Source organism: Ochotona princeps, chromosome 10 (genome assembly GCF_030435755.1).
Source record: "Ochotona princeps isolate mOchPri1 chromosome 10, mOchPri1.hap1, whole genome shotgun sequence".
Taxonomy (NCBI): domain Eukaryota; kingdom Metazoa; phylum Chordata; class Mammalia; order Lagomorpha; family Ochotonidae; genus Ochotona; species Ochotona princeps.
The window spans coordinates 77641477-77659332 of NC_080841.1; the positions used below are offsets into that span (position 1 = coordinate 77641477).

At 42.1% G+C, this 17856-nt stretch overlaps 1 protein-coding gene and 1 pseudogene across 1 annotated transcript in view; one reads left to right on the forward strand and one right to left on the reverse strand.

The window, feature by feature from the left end:
- The window catches only part of LOC131481333 (zinc finger protein 331-like), a 233183-nt gene that overhangs the window by 183743 nt on the left and 31584 nt on the right, over positions 1–17856 (reverse strand). The gene's annotated exons all lie outside the window — the stretch shown is intronic.
- LOC131481334 (SS18-like protein 2) lies at positions 16427–16725 on the forward strand (annotated as a pseudogene).

Genomic DNA, 17856 nt, shown 5'->3' on the forward strand with positions numbered 1-17856 from the left:
GCATGCCTGGTCCTGATTGTAGTTTTTTTTTTTTTTTTTAAAGAATTTATTCATTTTATAGCCCATTCTTCAAAGACAAGCACATTAATATTTCCTAACCCAAAAACTATGGACCTGAAACAATCACTGTAATTCATGTCATTGATGTCTGACCATCCCTTATGGTTTCAATTATATTCAAATGCAAAATACCCTATAGAGGAAAATCATGTTTAATGCAGATTAGAGTTTGACCTAGTAAAAGGCACCTGAAAATTTTGAAATAATTTACTGCATCCATTTACAATGTTAAAAATCACCTAAGAACTCACCACAAAATTTACAAATTATATTCATTGTTTTTCAATTATGACCATCACCACCAATTGTTTTTTTGCAAAGCCTTTCTTTTTCCTCCCCTATTTTTTAAATTATATTTTTGACAATCTTTGCATAGTTAATTAGGATAAAAATGTTCAAGGGCTACAGGAAAGTGTTATTTCCACACTGTTTCTTTCATGTATCTGAGGTAAAGGGGGATTTTAAGGGAGAATCCCCACCCAGTCTCCGACCCATCCCAGGTCCCAAATGTGTGGCATGCTCTGAAGGTCTTGCTCAAGTGGTTTTGATAGTTCAACAATTCTGAATCACTGCCAAATTCACCACTTCAAGCACAAAAAAATTGCTACAGAATCCACTGGTTGACATAGTCATTCATAGAGTCTCCATTTGTGCAGGTTTTCACTGCCAACATACAGCTGAGGCACCCACTACCATCAATTTTTAGCTGTTTTTACCTTGTAAAAACTGTTGGAGTTAATCATAGTGGCAAACTTTCTGCTAGGGAGCAACACAAGCCAGAGTGCCTGGTTTGAATGCAAGCACCATGCCTGATTCCATTCTACCTGCCTGCACAAATCCACCCTGAGGCATCACTGAAATATGAAGTTCAAGTAGACATTTCAGTTATGTTGAATAATTAGATTTAACACATAGCTTCCAGCTAATAACAAATATTTATTTATTTGGAATGCAACAGAACTTACAACTGCTGGTTCATGCTAACCACACTTAGAAGAGCCAACCTGAGTCAAGCCAAAATTAAAAAGGAAGAACTCTTTTGTTACAGATTATTATTATATTTATTATTATTATTATTATTACTACTATCATTTGGAAAGTCAGGTATACAGATGAGTTAAGCCCAAGCTAAAAATGAGGAATTCTATCCATGCTCCCATAGTGATAGTTAGAAACCCAGTTTGGTGGGATATTTTTGCTGTCTATCCAGGAAGTTGTAATTAGAAGTAGCCATATCCTGAGCTAGCAATCTTGAAGGATAACATGCGCATCTATATAACTTCATAAACTAGCTGTGATGCCATACATGCCTTATTAGTTCCCAGTTTTAACTTAATCTAATATGATACAAGAATCTGGGTAGGAAGCCAGCTTCTGAGAGTAATTTCTCTCCATGCTCTCTGTCCTTGCCTCTAAAACAAAAATACACAACAAGATGGCACCAGCATCCATGGTTAAGCATCCACCATCCTTGTTGTCACCCAATATGGATGCTGCTTCAACTTGGGCTGCTCTGCTTACAATCCAGCTCCCTGCTAATGGCTAGCAAAGAAGTAAGGAAAGTCCTAGTCCTTGAGCACCTGTGCTTGTGTTGGAGGGCTAGGATAAACTCCAAGCTCTTAACTAGCACCAGCCACCTTCAGCCAGTGAGGACAGTTAGGGAGGGAACCACCAGATGGAAGATCCCTCTCTGTCTCTGCTTCTGTTTCTTTTTCTGTAATGCTGCCTTTCAATAAAAATACATTTTAAAAGAATGTTTATTTCAAAGAAAAGAAAAGAAAAGAAAAGGAAGGAAAGAAAAGAAAGGGAAAGAAAAGACAAGACCAGTCCTCTCTGGACTTCTCCCTATTACCTTTAATACTTCCAATCCAAAGTCACAGCCAATGTGCTGCTTCCATAGAGATTCAGCCACAGTGGACGCTGCATATGGAGAAGATGCGATCTAGGTGTCCTCAGGACCACTAAGAGCCTCATCACCCTGGCAGGCCCTGGGTCCATACCTCTCAGCACCACTAAGCCTGAGCATGGTTCTAGCAACAAGCAACTGAGCACAGAAACTGCAGAGATGTCATCTGCTGGCAGTCAGCAGGAGGTGGAGGGCTGGGTTCTCAGTTGCAATTGCCTGGAGTGCAGTTCAGGGAGCAACCAGTTCGAGGGTCAAATAACACTAAGTCTCCCTGCCTTGATCAAATCTTTTACTTCAAATATGCTTCTTTTTAAAAGAAGGCAATTACCAGAAACTACTTTACCTGAGAATGTTTCAAAATGCCTTAGGTTCCTTTAGAAAAGGATGCACATGGACACAGGAAACACCACGTGAGGGTACAGGAAGGTGGAGGCTGTGAGTCGGCTAGGGAGAGACCTCAGCAGAAACCAAATCTAATACCACCTTGCTCTTAAATTTTCAATCATTACAAACACAAGAAATGAATTACTATGATTCAGGACAGACATTCTATAGTGTATTTTGATGGCAATCACAGTACACTCTTATTTTCCACTATACTTCTTATTGCCAATGAGAAAGAACCCACCATCAGAGCAATATAGAAACCAAAGGTTATGACTTTAGATGCCTAACACTTAAAATAATAACAGCAACAACAAAAAGTCAAATAAACAACTTAAATACTGATCTCAAAGTCCCAGAAAATTTTAACAAACAAGACAGCAACACACACACAAAAAAAACCAACCTAGGAATAAAGAAAATTCAAAATAATGATTGAAGAAATGATTAAACTATATTAAGAAAAACTGAAGACAATGGAAATACTGAAAATTTTAAAGACAAAATTAATAAACCTTTAGCATGATTAAGAAAAATTAGGGCTCTGTATTGTAGAATACCAGCTAAAGTCCTTGCCTTGCAAGTGCCAAGATACCCAATGGGCACCAGTTCTAATCCCGGCAGCCCTGCTTCTCATCCAGCTCCCTGCTGTGGCCTGGGAAAACAGTCCGGGATGGCCCAAAGCCTTACAATCTTGGACCTGTGTGGCAGACCCAGAAGAAGCTCCTGGTTGATGCTTATGGATCAGTGCTGCTCATGCTGCTGTGGCCACTTGGGGAGCGAATCAAAGGATGGGAGACATTCTTCTCTGTCTCTCTACCTCTTTGTATATCTTATTTGCAATAAAAATAAAATCCAGGGCCGTGTGCAGCGGCCTAGTGGCTAAAGTCCTCATCTTGAAGGCGCCAGGATCCCATATAGGCACCGGTTCTAATCTCGGTAGCCCCACTTCCTATCCAGCTCCCTGCTTGTGGCCTGAGAAAGCAATTGAGGATGGCCCAAAACATTAGGATCCTGGATCTGTGTGGGAGACCCAGAAGTGCTCCAGGCTCACGGCTTCAGATTGGCACAGCTCAGGCTGCTCTCTCTGTCTCTCCTAATCTCTGTCTCTCCTAAAAATAAATCTTAAAAATAAAAAAAAATCTAAACAAAGAAAGAAAAAAGGTAGATTTAAGTACATAAAGTAGAAAATGAACACATTAAAACTGCACTCACAAAAGTATAGTGGATCAGGGCTATCTGGACCAAGTAAGTGGGTTCTGCCACTGCTTGTGATGTGACCATCCCCTGTGGATGCCACTCCAAGTCCTGGCTGCTCCATTTCTGGTCCAGGTCCCTGCTAATGCATGTTGGAATTCAGAGGATGTCCCAAGGGCTTGAGTCCCTGTGCTGATGTGGGGGAACTGGAAAAATCTAATTATTGCTGGTTTCATCCTGGTCCTGCTTTAGTCATTGCCATCACTTGCAGAGGGATAAAACAAATGGAGATCTTGCATTCTAACTGTCTCTCTTTCTCTATAACTCTGCCTTTCATACTGACAAAATTGATCTTTTTTTTGAAAAAAAAAAAAAAGGAATACAATAGATCGCTAGGGATTACCAACACTATTTATAAACTAATAAGTTCATCATTTCTGGATACTTAGTATTAGCCTACGAAAGTGCTTCAGAAAGACATTAAAAGCTCACAAAACCAACAGTAGTAACAATGAATTAGAAAAAAATTAAAAAAAAAAAAAAAGAAATAAAATCTCTTCAAACCAAAGGTCAACAGCAGGTGTTTCCAATTCTAAATTATACCAAAGTCACAACAAATTTTCTAGAAGTATTGTAAAAAATTGAAAGGGAAAAAAAGCAGTTCCAAATTTATCCTGGGCCTAACGATATTTAGATTCCAAAACTAGACTGAATCAACAGTGGGTGACTGTGTTTCAAATTGAGAAACATGATGTAATTGCTCAGTCAAAATGCAATCTCCATTGTAGTATGATTAGACTTCAGTGTATTTATTTCTTAATGCTTCTTCTGAAATAACTTCATGTCCCGGAATTCTAGATTAAAAAATCATTAACCAGTATGCAGGATAAAAATAAAGCTAAAAATCCTAACATAATACACATAAAGTGAATTCAACACACCAATAAATGCACACATGATAACCAAAGCTCATCTAGTCCAAGGATGTAGAAAATGGGGCAACAAATGCAAATCAACACACCAAATGCTTCACATAAGCAGGATGAAGGATAACATTATTAAAACCATCTTACTGAAAACATTCAGTAAAATGCTACATTTATTTTGTAATATTGTACATACATAAGTTGAGACAAATATTAAAATATACCTCAACTGATGTATATTGATATATTTCTTCAAAATACGCAATCAAATACGAATGCCAACATTTCACTGTTATTAAATATTTTCCCAAAGAAAGTAAATAAGAGAAGGAAATAAAATGCACAGAAATTGGAATAAAGAGACTCAACTTTATTTGCTTTTGAATGCTTTTTTCCTGATTTTGATAATTAAACCTAATGAACACCAAGACTGTATTCAGCCATTAAAAATAAAATATTGTTATTTGCTGCAAAAGAGGAAAATGTACAAATAGATCTATCTATCTATCTATCTATCTATCTATCTATCTATCTATCTATCTATCTATCAAAAACTCCCAGCTGCACTTTGAGTGGTGATTATGACAGACTGAGAAGAGTGAGGCCTGGGGAAAGGAAGGAGGTAGAACAGGGAGCAAAGAAAGTGAGACAGAAGGAACAGGATCCAGTGTTCCATCCCAGTGCGTGGTGACTACAGTTCACAATACAATAAGCCTATAGAGGAAACTGGAAGGGAACACCCTGTTTACTGTAAAAGCAAAGATACATGGAAAGCCTGGGCACCTGGTTTACTCAGCTTAGGCTGTATATGTACACAAACACTGCACTGTACCTTGCAGCAGTATTCACGTACATCTTGATCAAAATTCTGTAGAACATTTAAAAATCAGAGAATCATCCCTTCACAGTAACAATATCTAAAAAATTTAAACTGTCTGGATCTACACAGTATAAAAATACATTTAGAGCTTTTTAAATTCTTTATTGAATTTTTGTTTTGTAAATTATTTATTCATTTTCATTGGAAATTCAGATTTACAGAGAGGAGACCAAGAGAGAAACATCTCCCATCCACTGGCTCACTGCCCACGTGGCCACAACAGCCAGAGTTGAGCTGATCTGAAGCCAAGAGCCAAGAGCTTCTTCTGGGTCTCTCATGCAGATGCAAGGTCTCAAGACTTTGGGCTGTCTTCTACTGTTATCCCAGGTCACAAGCAGAGAGCTGAATAGTAATTGGAGCAGCCAGGACAAGAACATGTGCCCTTATCAGATCCTGACACATGCAAGATTAGGACTGTAGCAACTAGGCTATCATGCTGGATTCTCTCTTTTCCCAAGAAAATGTACTCCTAATTTTACTACTTTTCACCTTTTATTATTTCATTTTATAATTTCCATAGGCCTTGGGATTTTCCTTACCCTCTCCTTTTTAACTACTTAAAAACAATTCATTTATTTGCTTAAATGTGAAAATTACACAGCAACAGTCAAAGACTGACAAACTATCTTCCCTCCACTTGTTTACTCCCCATGTGGCCACAAGAGACAGCAAGGTACAGGCCAAAACCAGGAGCCTCAACTCCATTCTGATGCTCCACAGGGGTGCAGGTGTCCAAGGAACTGGGACATTTTATTCTATCTTCCAAGCACATGAGCAGGGAACTACATCAGAAAGAGAACATCACACTATCACTGATGTCTCTCACATGCTTTTCAACAAACAACAGAGAAATTAATCATAAAGTGCAACATGATTTTGGGTGTCAGGTCATTCAAAGAAAAGTGTTTGACACCAAAGGATTGTTTAAACATTCACTTTCTCCATTCTGATACATTTTAACATATAAATCTATATTCAAAATGATACTACCAAAAATAAACAAAATTATTGCTCTAGATACTAAGTAAAAAGAACAACAATAATCACATACAGGATAGGTGAAAACAGTTGGGACTATACCTGAACTTCTCAAGAAATTGGAAGTATATCTGAATTTCAAAAGAAATGAGTCAGTGTTATTTACAATTGGGTTTAGATTATTTGTAAGTATACTTTACAGACTCTAGGGAAACTACTCAAACAAAAATTTAGAAGATACATCCTTGATACATCTTCATAGAGGACAGAATAAGCAACCATCAAACGTATTCAGTTAAAATGAGGAGATGTGGGCTTCTAGTAGAGTGGATGAGAAACTGCTTAGGAGACGCTCACCCCACACTGGACTTCCTATGTTTGTGTTATGGCTCCACAGCAAATTCCATCTTGCTGCAAACTCACTCTCTGGATACAAGCAAGAAATTTCCCAAGTATGCAAATCTTTGCACCTGCTAAAATGGACACAGATTTAGTTCCTGGCTCCTGTTTTTGGCTTGACTTGCTAAAATCTTTCAGGACTTTAACAAATTAATCAGTAGATGGCAGATAACTCTTTCTCCATAACTTTTATAAATGAAATATCGCTAACAAGAATTATAAAAAATGATAAGAGAAAAAGAAATAATTTCAAGACAAGAATGGGCATGGATGTTTGGTCCAGCTTTTCACACATAATTTTAAGGACTACATGCTTCTTCCTAGTGATTCTAAATAGAAGTGCATTGTTTAAAGGAAAATCTCATAGAAAGGCAAAGGAAAGCACACACTGACTGACAGTAAAGAATATGAGATAATACAGCAGTATAACTACTGAGCCAGTGGGAACTACTACTTAGCAATATGATTAGAGATCTCAGTACCACATTAGGAAAAAAGTCAAGGGCGCTGTGCCATAGTGTAGCAGTAAAGGTCTTTGACTTGAATACGTTGGGATCCCATATGGGTGCTTGTTCTATTCCCCGCAGCCCCACTTCCCATTCGGCTCCCTGCCTGTGGCCTGGGAATGCAGTCAAGGATGGCCAAAGATCTGGGACCCTGTACCCACATGGGAGACCTGGAAGAAGATCCTGGCTCCTGGCTCACATTGGCTCAGGACAAGTCATTGCTGCAGCTTGGGGAGTGAACCATCCAATGAAAGATATTCCTCTCGGTCTCTCCTCACCTCTGTATGTGCAGTTTTCCGATAAAAAATAATAAATCTTTAAAAAAATAATAAAAAGAAAAAAGTCAAGCCAAATCCTACAGAAACCCAAAATAAGTGTACATACAGGAAATGTTACACTGTAATCCTTCTATGTTACCAATACGTTATACACCATCGAATTTATCCACAGTCCATAGCATAATATTGTGCCATATCAAAACACTTGCAATGAATTATCACATGAGAAATAAAAGCAACAAAAATATTGTGGCCAGTATCAAAAGCTACTCAGACAAACTCAAACAAAAAGAGTGAAACTCAGACAAACAGAAAGAGTGAACCTCAGAAAAACAAAAAGAATGAAACTCAGACAAAACACAGTGTACTATGGACCCTGTAAATGTTTCAATGGGGGATCTCAAGTTGAGGACATTCTAATGAAATGTATGCACTTAAGGTAGGTAAAAGGAGATGTAGCTTCATTTAGTGCTTATCTTATTCACTGGGCAAACTTCTTCGTCCACTCACTCACTTTCCACATGCCTGCAAAAGCCACAAGACCAAAAATAAGTCAGGTTTTTCACACTGCTACCCAAGCCACTGTCTCTGCTTCCCAGCCTGGGTATTTGCACACTGCATTTGCACAGAACTGAAACCCAGGCACTCTGATAGAAACACAGGAGTCCCAATGTCATCTTGTTCTTTGTTTAAAGATTTTATTTATTTTTATTGCAAACTCAGACATGTATACATAGAGAGAGGAGGAGAGAGAGGAAGATCTTCTGCCTAATGATTCACACCCCATGCGGCCACAATGGCTGGAGCTGAGTTAATGTGAGCTAGGATGCTGGAAGTTGTTCTGGGTCAGTCACAGGGCTCCAGGTTTTCTAGGCTTTTGGCAGTCCTCTACTGCTTTCAGAGTTCATAGTAGGGAGCAGGATGGGACGTGGACTTGCCAGATTAGAAGAGGTGCCCATATGGGATTCAGCCAGGTTCAAGGCAAGAACTTTGACACATATGCCTATGTACCGGGCCCTCCCAATGTCATCTTAACCACTGTCACACACACCCACACAAAGCAGTGAGGCCTTTCTGTGCTGTGTCAGGTGGCCATTCACTGTTTTACTCCCATGCCTACTGTTCACAGCAAACAGTTCTTTTAAAGAGCTAATGCTTACTTTGTAACACAGAAAAAAGAGAAAGAAAAAGACAACTTACTGAATTGTATCTTGAAGGAAATAGTGACTCCTCTTGGGATTTTTCAGGACAGAGAGCAGCACTTGGCATTGAAGTAAGAGTTCTGGACATTCAGAGATTTATTCCCTGCCTTAATGCTCTCTGCTGAGCCTGACTTATTCCCTCTACAACTCATGGGGACATTTAATCCCAATTATGAGAACTTCAGGGAATGGGTGACAACATACCAGAAGCCATCAGGATAAATCAGTAGTGCTGCCTTAACAGCTCCTTCCTCGGGTTCTTCTGGAGAAGCCCCTTTGCGTGAGTCCCCGTGCACTCCCTTGGCTTGTCTACAAGGTCGCTGTGCCACCCCAGGCCTCTGCCAAGCACAATGCCAGCACCACATGCTGCCCCTCAACCTTGCAGCAAAACTCGCAGGAAAACAAGGCTGTTGGTTCTAACTGCTGGAGTCTGTGCTGCTCTGGTGTCAGCAAAAAGAAAACTGCCCCAGACCCTTAGGAGGAGCTTCACTGAGGACTCAGCTGGGGGCTCCAGACGCTGTGGCTCAAGTCAAAGCATACCTTCCCATAAAGAAAAAGGAAACCCTGCCCAACAAGAAGGTCGAACTGTCCCGGGCACTCCCCCCTCCTCACTTCACAATGGGTTCAACTGGGAGGCATAGTGTTCAAGGTCAGTGCTGCAGAGTGAGGACCCCAAGGGCCCCCTCCTGGCCCCCGCCCACCCTGGGGACTCAGGAGATGCTCTCACACACTCACCCTTCCCAACTTCTGATGAGTCAGGGGTTCTGCAGAGGCTCCTGCGGGGAGGGAGCTCACAGGGCAGCACTGGCTCAGCCACCTGCGCCTCTCCACCAGCACAACCAGCAACGCGGCTATGGCGGCGCCCGCAACAACCTCCAGCCTGCTGCCACAGGGCTTCCTGGGAGCACCTGATTGGATCGCTCCCACAGACCTTGACTATGCAGGATGTCACAATGTGCAGCCAATCACAATGGGCACTCAGGTTGGATTCTGGAGGGAGGGGAAGTGAGGGGGTGGCTTCACCTCAGGCTGGGAGTGGCCTCCTCTCTTGCAGCTTGAGTCTTTCAACAGCAGGGGCCGCTGTCGCCTCTCACATCAGTCCACCTCCTGGCCTCTCTTTCCCTCTCTGCTTCATGTTCAAGTTTGGTAACCCAAATATAGATGACAAGAGTCTGCAGATACACCTCACCGAATGTTCATTAGTTTCTGGGACTTTTCTTCTTTATATTGCCATTTTTTTTCATTAGTTCATTGCATATTTTAAACTGCAGACCTGAAGAATGTTTGAAAATATTATATACACTTTCAAAACTCTTTAATCCTACTCATGTTTATTTCACGATCTGTATATTTTTATTTTCATTGTGTTCCATATCTGTTTCTTATTAGTACATATTAATTTGATTCTCTATCTTGATCTCCTGCCCAACCCATCTTGCTTGACTCTCTCCGCAGTTTAAATTTGGTTTTTCACAAAAGCACCATTAGTGTTCATTGATAGTTTTGCTGCTTAAAACTTGACAATTCGGTTGCCATTTCTTTTCTGTGTTTAATTTCCTGATTACACATTCATAACAATTTGTGAGAAATAAAGGGAGAAGAGGCGTCTCCCTATTTAATCTAGGAAAAAAAAACCTGTAGTGTTACATGTGGATATACTATATTTATTTCCTTTTATGCACGGCATATGTATTTATTACTTGGTTTCCATAATGTGTGGCTTTTGGTTTTTTATTTATAACATATTTTTTGTAAGAATTAAAAAAAATTATATTGGAATGTCAGATATACAGAAAGGAGGAGACGGAAGGGAATATGTTCCTTCTGCTGATTTGCTCTCAAAGTAGCCATGATGGACAGAGCTGTGCCTGTGTGAAGCCAGGAGCCCAGAGCTTCTTCCCAGTCTCCACATCGATACGGGGTTTCACGGCTTGGGCCATACTCAACAGTTGCACAGCCACAGACAGGAAGAAGGATGGGAAGTCGGGCTGCTGGGATAAGAACTGGTACCCATGTGCAATCCTGCCACCTACAGGACAAGGGCCTAGGCCACTAGGCTACTACACCAGGTCCTGTTTTAAAGCATTCTACTCTTAAGTATTTCACAATATCCTCTCATAATCTTGAGATAGATTAAAAGTTTTATGAAGGATAATGTTTATATCCCATAATTGTTTGTATTTCTGAAATTGATTATTTACATGGCATTTCTTTTTTAATGACGTCCACTAATTTATTTGGATATTTAGTTATTTATTGAAAACACAGATTTACAAAGAGAAGGACGGACAGACAGAGAAAAAATGCTTGAATCTGCTCGTTCCCTTCACAAGTTGACACAATAACCAGAACTGAGTTGAAGAAAAGCCAGGAGCCTCAACCAGGTATTCCATGTGTGTGTTCAGGGTCCCAAGGCTTTGGGCCATCATCTATTGCCTTCAAGGTCACAGCAGGGAGCTAGATGGGAAGTGGAGTTGCTGGGCCACCAACTGGTACACATATGGGATCCCAGCAATGCAAGCAGAGGATTTAGCAACTGAGCCATCATGCCAGATTCCTAATTTTTGATAATTTTGTTAATGGATTGCCACAATGGCTGGTTTTCAGTATACACACCCAAACTCATTTGAGGCTTTAAATGGATCCCCACCTACTGTGCTGGTATTTATGACATGTTCTATATTTCTTCCTGTGTTTTACAAACTTATCCAAGCCTTGTCTGCCTCCTCATGTCTTGAACCCTATATGCCTGTAGCTAGGCCTGGTTTTCTGTATCTCTGATCTTATTCCTGGGACTATAGGTTATCTGCAGTTTCAACACCTCACATGAATGTGGCCTGTGTTCATCCTTGCAGTTTGTCATTATAGAAATCTATCATTTGTGCCTGATACAGTAGCCTAGTGGCTAAACATCCTTGCCTTGCACTAGCAGGGATGCAAATTGTCATGGTGGCCCCACTTCCCATCCAGCTCCCTGCTTGTGGCCTGGGAAAGCAGTGGAGGATGGTCCAAAGCCTTGGAAATCTAACCTTTGTGGGAAACGTAGAAGTTCCTAGCATCTGGGTTAGGATCAGCTCAGCTCTGACTATTGCAGCCACTTGGATATTCCTTGTGACTACAGCAGAAGCCAGCTGCCTGTAAAGCAATATTCACATAATGCAATGTAATCAAAAAAAAAAAAAAAGAGAGAGAGAGAAATGTAATGCAACAACACGGTGGAGAAATCTACCAGGGAAAGAGGGTACAGGGAGCAGTTGGGGCATCCACAGAGCCTATGAAACTGTGTTACATAATGCAATGTAATAAATAATATATATTATAATATATATATAACAAAAAAAGAAAGAGTATTGTGGAAAAACTAAAAAAAAAAGCAATATTATTTACTCTGACCAATAATTGATATTTCCTCCTCCCTCTCCCCTCTCTCTAAGTCACACTGTGCTCCACCTACTTCCCACATCTCACTCCTTCCTTCACCCTCCTCTGTCTGAAGTTCCCTAGCTAGCTTTCCTCACTGAGAACCTGAGTGGCCACAACCACTTCTCCCCCTCCTCCTCCCTCTTCCTCTGACTGAAACTAGTTTTTCCAAGATTTAAGCTTTTTTTTCTCTGTTGTATACTTCACCCACACCCACCCCTAATCCAGAGGGATGGGGTACAGGACAAGCTAAGTAACATCTACTTACATACAAAACAAAACAAAAATGTTACTTCCCAAACAGGTTCAGTAAATTCCTGGAAGAGAGCCGTCCAAAAGCAATGCCTATTCAACTACAGATTTCTACACCTTAAATTTTGATTTAAACAGAGCAATATTTATTAAATGTGAACTTAAGAATACCTAGCCTCTTGTCCTATGAACAATGTTTGTACCTGGTTAAATGCAACCTTTGACGCAATCTCTAAAATATGTAGCCATTATATCAAGGGTAAACTGGCATTAAATTAAACTCTATTGTACTGTTACATTGTTCCAAGCTAATAGGGGAACTCACGTTCTCTATCTTGTAGATTTTATATTAGTATGCAAAATGGTTACATGCATGGTAATATGTTCTTGATGAGGAAGACTTTGAAACAAAAATAATCTATACATGACAGAGTTGATGACAGTCCTTAAGGTACAACTTGTAGCATTTTCTAAATATTTGCCATTGACACATGAAATTGAAGTCTGATCCTGTGATAAATAAGCTATGTTTTACAATATACATGTTATTGCAACATCTCCTTTTAAATGCTCTTTATGGCAGCAACCTGAGGACCCAAGCTGCCCATCAGCCACTCTTCTAGGGCCAAACTAGACAAGCTGGTGCACTCTGCACCCGCTGTCTGCCTGTCATCTGATTCACTTCCAATTCATCCTTGCTGGTGTCCCTGTTTTCACAGGACTATAGTCATTGCCTCCATGGCCAGTCCCAATTGTGCTCTATAGAGGGCGCACCTCTAACTGATGCCCTCCACTGCCCCAGTTGCTCATCCAGGGCCAGGCTTAGTGAGCAGGTTTGAGTGCGACTCTAGCCCATGAGCACTGCCACTCCATCCACCATCTGCTGCTGAGAGCCAGGCAGGCTTAGCCAGTGGTCCCACTCCCTCAGCAGGCAGTGCACCCATAGCCATTCCAGGGTTTGGCCCATTCTGCAGGCCCCAGCCTGCATACCTGAGTCCCCCACCCCATAGCCTCACCAGAACTCCCAGTGGGTTCTCCCACACCCCTGGCCTGCTGCAAGCTGCTCCAGGGCCAGGCTGGCTGGGCAGCTCCAACACTCACTTCTAGGCTGCCCACCCCCACAGACTTCCTGCTGCTCCGGGACAAGGCAGGCTAGAGTTGCAAGGAATTCAAAGCAAAACAATGCAGGAACCTGTTTCTTGGTTCACATGAAACAGTTTTCATGCAGAGAACTCCAGTTTGCAAAGCAGGATTTATTTCATAAGAGGAAGGAAAATGGCTTCTGTCCCAGTGGCAGGAGGGACTCCAAGAGAAAAGACCCAAGAATATCTAGGAAATGGTGTCTTTTCAGCACCATGCTAGGGGGATCACAAGAGTCACCCCAGTAGAGAGAAAGAAACCCCAGAAAAGACAGTGAGGCTTGGAACTTCCTTCTGCCAATAATGTGAGGTAGGCAACTAGTTCATGGTCATGAGCTTGGAAGCCACGCCCACCCCGACATCTCGGCATTCTCTTCTGCACACCTGTGATGCTCCTTTACCAGCACCAAACCTGAGAGGGGCAGAATTGCATTGTTATAGCATCACTTCCTTCGCAAGCACCCATGAAGGCCCATGAGAGGGATGGGCTCAAACTTTTGGTCACGTGCTTCCCTAACACTTGTACTCCAACTTGTTCTCTGGCTTCCCATGGAAAAACTGCGAGGACAACTAGTCCTGGAGTATGAACTCTGTGTGTCTGTATTCACCCTCTGTTCACTGCTTAGAGGGAACAGTAAATATGTTAATGCTAAGATGCTTTGTATTTCATTTTTTATTATTTATTTATTAATTAAAGATTTATTTTATTTTATTACAAAGTCAGATATACAGAGAGGAGGAGAGACAGAGAGGAAGATCTTCCGTCCGATGATTCACTCCCCAAGTGAGCCGCAACAGCTGGTGCATGCCGATCCAAATCCGGGAACCTGGAAAATCTTGCGAGTCTCCCATGCGGGTGCAGGGTCCCAGTGCATTGGGCCATCCTTGACTGCTTTCCCAGGCCACAAGCAGGGAGCTAGATGGGAAGTGGAGCTGCTGGGATTTGAACCGGCACCCATATGGGATTCCAGGGTGTTCAAGGTGAGGACTTTAGCCGCTAGTCCACACCACTGGGCCCTCTTTTTTTTTTTTTTATCACAAAGTCAGATATACAGAGGGGAGAAACAGAGAGGAAGTTCTTCCATCCGATGATTAACCTGCTGAGTGACCACAATGGCTGGTGCTGAGACAATCCAAAGACAGGAGACGGGAACTGTTCTGAGTCTCCCACTTAAGTGTAGGGTCCCACAACTTTGGACCATGTTTGACTGCTTTCCCAGGCCACAAGCAAAAAGCTGAATGAGAAGCCAGGTTGCCAGGTTTAGAACCGGAGCCCATGGGTAATACCAGCGCATTCAAGTCGAGGACTTTAGACACTATGCCACTGCGCCAGACCCTGCTTTGTATTTCTAATTTACGTATTTTCAAGAGTTGCAGGATAGGTGAGGTCTGGTAGTAATGGAATGTGGGCTGAGAAACCAGGGAAGGTGGATGTCTGCTGATTTGTCAGTGTGTCCCTGTATGTCTCTTGGAATAGCTTATATTGCTGGGAAAGCGGGAACATAGGTCTTCAGTTTCATGGGTGAGCTTCAGGGTAATGCCTCTTGGTGTTTCAGGGTAAAACCTCTTGGTGTTTCCTTTCAGACTGGATTGTCACATGGACTTGTGATTTGTTAATTTCAAGTGGGCCCCATAATCACCAATCTTGGCTTACAAAGACTCCTTTAAACACGCTAGATAGTCTGGTGTGGTCTTGCTTGCAACCCACAATACCATCCTGAACCAGAATGCTCAAGAGCAATTCCTTTGACAAGGACCAGAGCTGAGATTTGGGGGAGCTGGGGTGAGCCCTGTCTCACTGCTTTGGATGTGGCAACAGCTCTAAGAGATGGGGATTGATATGCTGATTCTATCCTTTTGTTCCCTCCCAAAGAAGAATTGCTCCAGGAAGGATAAGGAAATAGGGGAAAACCCAGTTCTTACAGTTTACAAGATAATTTTACCAGGCACCAGGGGATTCAAACTGCCTACTGTGCAGTCTGACTCCTCACATATTCCTCCAGTGCTTTTAAGCACACACCAGCCCTCTGCTTGTTCCAGGGCAGGCAGGCTAGGACAGCCTCCCCTTTCATTAAGCATGCCTGCCCCGCTGCCAAGCTTGTTGTTTAAAGGCCACACCAGCTCTGGCAGTGCCCACCATACCCCCAGCCTGCCTGCTGTGGCTATAAGGCCAGGCCTCCTTAAAACACCCTAGGTTTGATTGGAGTGATCTTGCCCACACCCCAAAAACATTGCAAGTGCTTCAGGACAGGAGCATAGCCTTTGCTAGTCTCTTCAATTACTTACTTCACACATTTACAGTAAATAAGTGAATGAATAATAAAAGGTATGTTCATTCTGCCGGGCAATAAGACATTGGAAAATCCTGGAGATGAGCTTTGAGTGTAGCACATGGGAAATCGATGTACAGGACAGCACCTCCAAATACAACAGAGAAGCAGGGACTGTGATGAAGGACAGTGGACAGAATTGGCCATCAGTGATTCCTGCAGCTGCACCTGCTCATATCTAACGTTTCCCCCTCGTACATGTGCCAAACCCTTGGGCTGTTATGTGAATTATTTCATTTTTAATACTCACAGGAACTGCATGAGGTCAAAATTACTTATTTTACACCAAAGAAATACAAGTTAGGGCACACTTTTTTTTTTCTAGAAGAGACCAATAAAGAAGTCCACATCCCATGTTGGAGTGCTTAGGTTTGATTGCATGCTCTGAATCTAGCCTGTTGCTATTACACACTCTGGGGAGGCAGACACAGTGTTCAAAAGTTAGTTGTAGCACCACACGCTCAGATTGAGCTCCTGGCTTTCAGCTCTGGACAGTTCTGGCATGCCAGTCATTTGAACAGTGAGCCAGCAGGTGGAAGAACTCTGTTGTATTATCTCTGTCTTCCTCTCATATAAGTATGTAACAAACTGAGATTTAAGAAAGATGAGTTGCTGAGTGTCTGCCAGGCTCCCTGGCATGTCAGTGGCCTTCGTTCCTGACTGGCTGTGGGGCAGTGCTGAAATCAATCAGGAGACGACCCAGCGGCTCCTGGAGGAGAATGATCAGCTCATCCGCTGCATCATGCAGTACCAGAACAAGGGCCAAGCCCACTAGTGTGTCCAGTACCAGCATGTGTTACATAGAAATTTCAATTATCTAGCTACCATTACAGATGCCAGTCCAGCCAGTACCTCACAAGCCAAATAAACTTCCACTTGGCTATTGTGAAAAGAAGCTGATATAATCCCTCTCCTACAAAATGGACACAAAATCTTTGCGAATTCAACTACTCAGAATGTGAATGAAATCCCTATTGTAAAAATATGAAGATTAGGGCCCGGCAGCGTGGCCTAGCGGCTAAAGTCCTCACCTTGAAAGCCCCAAGATCCCATATGGGTGCCGGTTCTAATCCTGGCAGCTTCACTTCCCATCCAGCTCCCTGCTTGTGGCCTGGGAAAGCAGTCTAGGACGGCCCAAGGCTTTGGGACCCTGCACCCGCATGGGAGACCCGGAAGAGGTTCCAGGTTCCCGGCATCGGACCGGCACGCACTGGCCCGTTGCGGCTCACTTGGGGAGTGAATCATCGGATGGAAGATCTTCCTCTCTGTCTCTCCTCCTCTCTGTCTATCTGACTTTGTAATACACTGAATAAATCTTAAAAAAAATGAAGAATAATAACTTAATTATGTTTTCAATGTAAACACTGATTTTTATAATCAAGCAGAACCCTCAAGAGATTGGCTCAAATGTTGTCTTTCCTGAAACGAAAGTATGTTTGGAAACAACGGGCATCGTCATGGCCACATTTTTGTTGCACCTTAAGAAGTTTCAGCTGGGTTTGTGTGGTCAGACTCTGGCCTTGCCAAATGGACATGCCATTGTGCCTTCCTTCCTGCCAGTTCGTAAATACACACCCCTGACTGTTTTCAGGCTTGAAATAAAGCTTGTTTTTCCAGGAAAAAAAAAGTACGATGAGTAATTTGCCCACGGTATATAATCAGTAAGTGGCAATGTCAGATGAACTTTCACTATTAAAATTTCATTTTAATCCCATTTTATACTTTCTAATCACTGAAGGAAAGAAAATGGTCACATCAGGCAAGTGACCCCCAACACAAACTCATAGCTATTCTGAAACAACATCCAGACTGCAAAGACCAAGAGATCAAACAACAAGGTAAAGTTCAGTACATTGGTGGTAAGAGAACAACTGCTGGGTGGGAGACCCTGGAGGTGCTCCTGGCTCCTGGTCTTGGATCAGCTCAGCTCTGGCTGTTGCTGTCACTTGAGAAAAAGAACCAGTTGATGAAAGATTTTTCTTTCTCTCTCTCTGTAATC